The 6,665-nt window shown below is 34.0% G+C and overlaps 2 long non-coding RNA genes across 2 annotated transcripts; both read left to right on the plus strand.

Annotated features, from left to right (window-relative positions):
- On the plus strand, window positions 1-1,081 carry LOC118482266. The gene is made up of 2 exons (XR_004868087.1): window positions 1-137; window positions 821-1,081. It is a non-coding gene; the product is annotated as an uncharacterized LOC118482266 (long non-coding RNA).
- Window positions 1,082-2,074: 993 nt separating this feature from the next.
- LOC118482267 lies at window positions 2,075-2,628 on the plus strand. Its single transcript, XR_004868088.1, has 2 exons — window positions 2,075-2,299; window positions 2,397-2,628. It is a non-coding gene; the product is annotated as an uncharacterized LOC118482267 (long non-coding RNA).
- Window positions 2,629-6,665: the final 4,037 nt, after the last annotated feature.

Below are 6,665 nucleotides of genomic sequence, written 5' to 3' on the forward strand. Positions count from 1 at the left end.
CGATTTTTACACAGAGCAAAAGAGGGTTCTTCTCTTGAACCCTAAATCACAAAAATTCAACAAATCAAAAGAGAAATCGAGCCGGGAAATTGGGGCTTTTAATAAAATCTTGATCACCAAGCTTAGGGAATCACAAGGTATGTTGAAATTTGATGTTTGGTGATATTTTGAATTTGTGATAAACATGCATAAATGGAATTCTTGTATGAATGTTGAATGTTATAGTGATATTGATGTGAGTATAAGTCTAGGAACAAACCCTAGATGCAAACTTGTAAAATTTTGCCATAAACTAGTGATTAGTTAACTAATCAAGTATGAGCTAAATGGGTTTTGATGATTTGACGTAATTGATGTTGTATTGGTGTTTATAAACATCATACTAGCTCGTATGAATGAACTACTTGAACAAATTAGGGATGTTGTTAAGAGTTCATAAGTGATTAGAAGTGCGTCTTGACACAAGAGTTAAACCCATGATTATGATGGTCAAAGTGTGTATATGCTTTTAATAAGTGAAATTACATGTTGATTTATTATTACCTGAGGTATGAAATAGATGACATGTTAGCTAATATGGTATCTCAAAAGATGATGCTCACTAAGTGTTTGATAATGTGCCTAATTGAGTCTTGTGAACTTGTTAGTGCATTTATATATGTCAATTGGTGATTGGAATTTTAAAAGTTAAACCGACCTATGATAGAGTTCAATAAGAAAAGTAGAAAAAAGATTCATAAGGTGTGAAGGTCATGATCTTGAATGACTAATCTAACCACCTTGTGGAGATTATATGATAATTTGACGCTTGACAAGCTAGGTGGAAGCTTGGAAAGGAAGCGTGTCAAACGGATCAAATACGCGGGAAGGGCATAATCAGATGCAAGGTAAGTAAAGCTTACACCCTCTTTTGTAGAATGCCTAATTATTATAAGGGTTATGAATATGATAAACTAATAATTAAAATGTGATGTTCCGACGTAATTTGATACGGGTCGGAACAAGTAAAAACGACGAAAAACGATGAACAATGGTAAAAAGGGGTAAAATGGTAATCTAGTCGTGTGTCGACAAACGTACATTAAAGTTTAAAAGATACCCTACGGCGTAAGCCAAGATGGGTTAAATAAGTATGAAAAAGATTTAAGGAAATATGACCTTATGATGGAAGTCCGAGGTAAGTAAATTGAGTGAAATGGTAAATAAATACCATTCTACTATAAATGTGAAATATTTGGTCATTTCGTCCAAACGGGTCAAATGGTGAACTTAACACCATTTGACAATAACGACTAACAAAAGCTTGTCGAGTTTTATGCTCACAGGAATGATTAGCGTATGGAATTTTACATTGCTATTAAGTAGCAATTTATTAAATCAAGGTATTAAAACGGGTCAATAGTGTGATCCGAGCCAGGTACGCATAAATAGGTTTATAGTTAAGAGTGAGTTTTTTTTTGGTCAAATAATTAGTGAGTCCTTCGTAGTAAAATCAGGGACTAAAGTTGACCAAAAAGCCCTTGATGGGTGAACCGGATAAACGACCTTTAGAGGTTGCTTAAGAACTTGTATATTGATTTTGAAATCCTTAGATACATATAAAAGTTTTAGGCAAAAACATTTGTGGGTCGAATGCCTAAAAATGGTCATTTGCGAAAAATGACTAGTCGAAGGGTAAATTTTGGGGCAATGGGTTCATTATGATAATCCACCGCAAAAATAGTTGAGGTGGATTACAAGGAGTTATTAGATATGGGAATAACGAGTTGATGCTTAAAAGTATAAAAATCCCTTAAACGGGTCAAAATGGATTTATGCGCATTGCTTGTGTACTAAACGCTAATGCATAATAAAATTTTGAACCCGAGCTAAGGACTTTGAGTTAAATACATAGGTGTATGTAATATGATTATTTAGTAACAAGTTGGTGGTTTTAAACTTGAACGGGTCAAAAGTCTTTATAAAGTAATTTCAAGCCGAGGGCTTGAATCCAATACTTTACGAGTTCAGATGTCGGGTCATAACTCTACACGATGGAGAATTAAATTACGAACGCATAGGAAAAAGAATCGTGTAAAACGGAGTTGTAAATCGAAAGTTATGTATGTTTTAAGTTTGATTAATGGTAAAAATGGGAGCTGGGCATTTGCAGCAACAATCCAGCAAACCTGCTGTTGAAAACAAGTCGTCGCGTCACGCGACGATAAAGCTTCAGCACCGTCGTGCACCGTGACCATTGTTACGCCCCGCGAGCGCCCAGAGTATGGGCCGTCGCGCCCCGCGAGAAGCCAGAGATCTGGTAATTCTTGTTTTCTAATTCGTTTCAGCATCCGGACTCGATTTAAACGCTTATATATTACGAACGACTAACTCATTTCATGGTTTATGAAATGTAGGAATAAGTTGTGATGCCGGAGGACGATCAAGCTCAACGAAGAACCGAACACGAATGAGATAAAAGCTTCCGCACGCGGTTTCGATGTCTTTTTTTAAGTGACGAATCCATACATATTTTGTTGTATTTATTATTATTGAGAAAAGTTTTTAATTTATCCGTATTTTCCAATGTACTTGTAATTATAATTACATGATTATGTTCGTAATTTAAACGAAAACCGCTTAATAATAGTAAGGGTATTACAATAATAAAAAATAAAAATAAAAAATAATTATACATAAAGATACACATCAAAAATATATTATTAAAAGTTTTATTTATTTAGATAAACTGCATTTTACTATAGTAAACTACATTTTACTTTTTCTAATACAAAATTTAATAAAGTACGGTAAATTGCAGTTTAAGTATTTGTGAACTGCAGTTTACAGTTGGGCACTACAAAAATCAGTAAAGAACTGTGTAAACTGTTGTTTAGCTTTATATAAACTAAAGTTTACAATGAGGTGGTGTAAACTGCCTAAGAAGGTGGTGTATGAAATTATATTCCCCTTCTCATTTCTCAATGCTTAGATACTCGGAAAAGGATGATTCAAACGATTGTCATTCTTGCTTGCTGGATTATATTAGAAAAAAAGAATGACGTGATATTCTCGCATGGTGGAGCGGACCTGGTTAAGATGTTTCAGGAAGTTAAATTGGTAATAGAGCTAATTTCTCATCCTTTGAATGGGACAATTAGTGTAATTTCTAGTTTCCGTAATTTCCTTGTATATGCGTTTCTTCGTCAAGCCTTCGGCTAGGGTTTCTAATAATAAATGGCAGTTAAAAAAATTCTATTCAAACTCACTTCTATGGACTTTGACAAATTCACAATTTTATGAACTTTGACAAATTCATAATTGTTGAACTTTCCCGGTTTATTTTGTTTTAATAAATTTTGAGAAATTGAGTTGTATTATTAGGTGTTGTTTGTTCTTTTTGAGGTAAAATGTCAGCAATTTACGGACCACATCTGCAGACATCTGTAGCAGAAGAGGTGGACCAAACCACTGTAGTTTGGAAGAAGAAGACTGTTTGTTTTTTAAATTCCGTAGGCTGCTGAAATAAACTCAAATTTAAATAAAGTGATTTTGAAACTAAAAAGACAAACAACAAATAACCAAAATCTGAAAGAAAATAACATATAATCTGGAAAAAAAACATATAATCTGAAAAAGCAAACAAATAACCTTAAAATTAAACCTAAACCACATATAATCTGAAAAAAACATATAACTTATAATTTCTAATCTAAAAAAACAAACAAACAAATAACTTATAACTTAAAATTAAACCTAAACCACATAATCTGAAAAAAAAAAAACTTATAATCTGAAAAAAAAAAACTGACCTGAGGAGTTTGTCGATGGAGACAGTGGTCGGCTGAGCTGAAAAGGAGGCGATGGTCGACAGAGGAACGAGGCGGTGGTCGGAGCAGACAAAGGGAGTAGACGAGCAGAGGGGGCGAGGAAAGAGGAAGCAGCTGAGGAAGGAGGATGCGGCTGGATGGCGGAGCAGTCGAGGGGTGGCCGGAGAAGACGTCGACATCGGGGAATGGGCGAAGGGTGGGTGTCGGCTGGTGTGGCAGGAGAATTCTAGGGTTTGTTTTTTGGAGGTGTTGGGTGTTTTGAGTTTAGAAGAGGTAAGAAGAGGGTGTTTCATGTCTGCACCAAAAAGATGTGGGGCAGACATTTTTTTAATGATTTCACTTCGAGAAAACAAACAATCTACATACTCGAACGTCTACGCATGGTCTGCATGAGATAGACATAAGAGCTCAGAAAGAGCTTCTTTTAAAAAATAAACACCCTCTTAGTGAACGCTAACCTGCATTCCAAACACCACCTTTGCACTTAGGCAATGGAGTGTGCCCTTAAATTATGACATATGGAAAACTGTAATATAATTTTTACACATGATATGGTGGAAATAATTTTTACATATCACATAGTTTCAAATATCACATTATTTTTTAATTACAATTTAATTTCTTTTCGAAAAGAAGTTGTAATTAAAAAAAATTAAATTAATTTTAAATTAGAATTTCCATTAATAACTAAAACATAACATTCAAAATATATTTTTAAAAGCATACTAATTTAAACATTTCCAAGTAACTTATTAATATAAAATTAAAAAAAAAACTACAACACAGTCGTTTAAAAAACACAAGTTAAATATCTACTCCTAACCTTATTCTTGTTCCTAGCCGTCTTTTACGAGTCCGGAAAGCCGGATCCTCAAAATAGAATAGAGAAGGGGGCAGGGCTTCCGCAAGAGCCTCCCCCTCTTCCCGGTCAAGATAGATGGGAAAGAGGCCTATTATTGGGTAGTTGATGTGTGTAAATATATTCCGTCATTATATATATATATATATATATATATATATATATATATATATATATATATATATATATATATATATATATAGGGAGAGGATCATGAGAAAACTAGATATAAATGAGAAAACTAGAAAACTAACTAAAATCCACTAAAAAGGAGGGGGAGGGAGACTTTTAATGAAGGAGGGGGGGACTTTTAATGAAGGAGGGGTAAAATTGGAAAAAAAAATATATAATTTTTCAAACATTTCCCATTTCTCCATACGTTATCATTTTAAAACAAAAATGGCACCATAAGATCACAAATTTTCTTATCTTTCATTCAAGTATATTAAAGCATATTTTTTGTGACATAAAAAAAGATTTATGGTGTCGTCTTGTTTTCAACACTATTATTATAGTAGTGCACATGTGGCAATATAACATGTACTACAATTGCATTACATGCTTAAAATTAGCTTTTTGAGTCTAGTTTAGCTTTCAGGGTTAGTTTTTTTGGAGGTTTAGGATTAGGATTAGGTTTTTGGGTATGGGGGGAGGGGGGTTTAGGTTTTTTTTTTGGGGGGGGGGGAGGGGGGGTGGGTGGGGGGTTTAGGTTTTTTTCGGGTTTATGTTTAGGGTTTAGTTTTAGGTTTTTGGGGGTGGGGGGGGTTTAGGTTTTTGGGGGGTGGGGGGAGGGGGGTTTAGGTTTTTGGGGTGGGTGGGGTGGGGTGGGGGTTTAGGTTTTTTTTCGGGTTTATGTTTAGGGTTTAGTTTTAGGTTTTTCGGGGGGGGGGGGGGGTTAGGTTTTTGGGGGGTGGGGGGGTTAAGCTTTTGGTGGGAGGGTGAATTTAGGTTTTTGGGGGGTGGGGGTGGGGGGTTTAGGTTTTTGGGGTGGGGGGTGGGTGGGTTAAGTGGTTTAGGCTTTCCGTATTAGTGCACATGTGCAGTACAACAAATTTTTTTTTTTTTTTTTTTTGAAAATTTTTTTCCATACATAAAAATTAGCGATTTTTCTTTAAAAAATTGTAAAAAAAAAATTGGTATTTTTTTAGGTTTTTTTAAGGTTTTTTTAGTTAGTTTTTTGGTTTTCTCATTTAAACTAGTTTTCTCATGATCCATCCCCTATATATATATATATATATATATATATATATATATAGGATAAGGATCATGAGTGAACAACATCCTTGGTTGTGAACTTTGTGAGCTAATCTCAACCATTGATTTCAATTCTAGATAAAAAGGGCAAGATTGTAATTAAATAATTTTTTTAATTCCTTTCCATAAACAATTTTCAGTTACAAATCCTATTTTCCTGCAAATATTACGTGATCTTTTAGAATTATATTCAAACCCTGATAAACCTTTTGACTCGCGACATCATCGAAACCATGGACGATGATCATAGCAGCGGCTTCAACGGACAAGACATAATACAACCAGATGACTTCAATCCAGTTTTTTACACTACTATGAGTCGCCCAGGTTTTCTTTTTTTCTCTTTTTATTGATATTTAGTGTAACCTATTCGATTTAATGAAATCCAGGGTATCTCCTGCAAGTTTGTTCATCTTCTTCGCATAGTTCTTTTGTCGTGAGTTTCACATGATTTTTTTTAGTGATCGTCATTATGTTTCGTATTTGAAAACATTGATTTTTATTTAGATTTTTTACGTATAGTATTTTTTTTTGATTTCATGAACGAGATAGTTGGATGATTTTTTTTACAGATATTACAGAAGTAGTTGAATGCATTAGGATAATAAAACAGTTGCATGTACACATATGTACTTAACAAAGCTGAATATTTGTATAATGGATGGGTTGTAGAATGTGAAGTCACTAAATAATTTTATAGGTTAGGATAAACAGAATATGTACACATATGTATTGATCACTCA

This window comes from Helianthus annuus, chromosome 9 (genome assembly GCF_002127325.2).
Source record: "Helianthus annuus cultivar XRQ/B chromosome 9, HanXRQr2.0-SUNRISE, whole genome shotgun sequence".
NCBI lineage: Eukaryota > Viridiplantae > Streptophyta > Magnoliopsida > Asterales > Asteraceae > Helianthus > Helianthus annuus.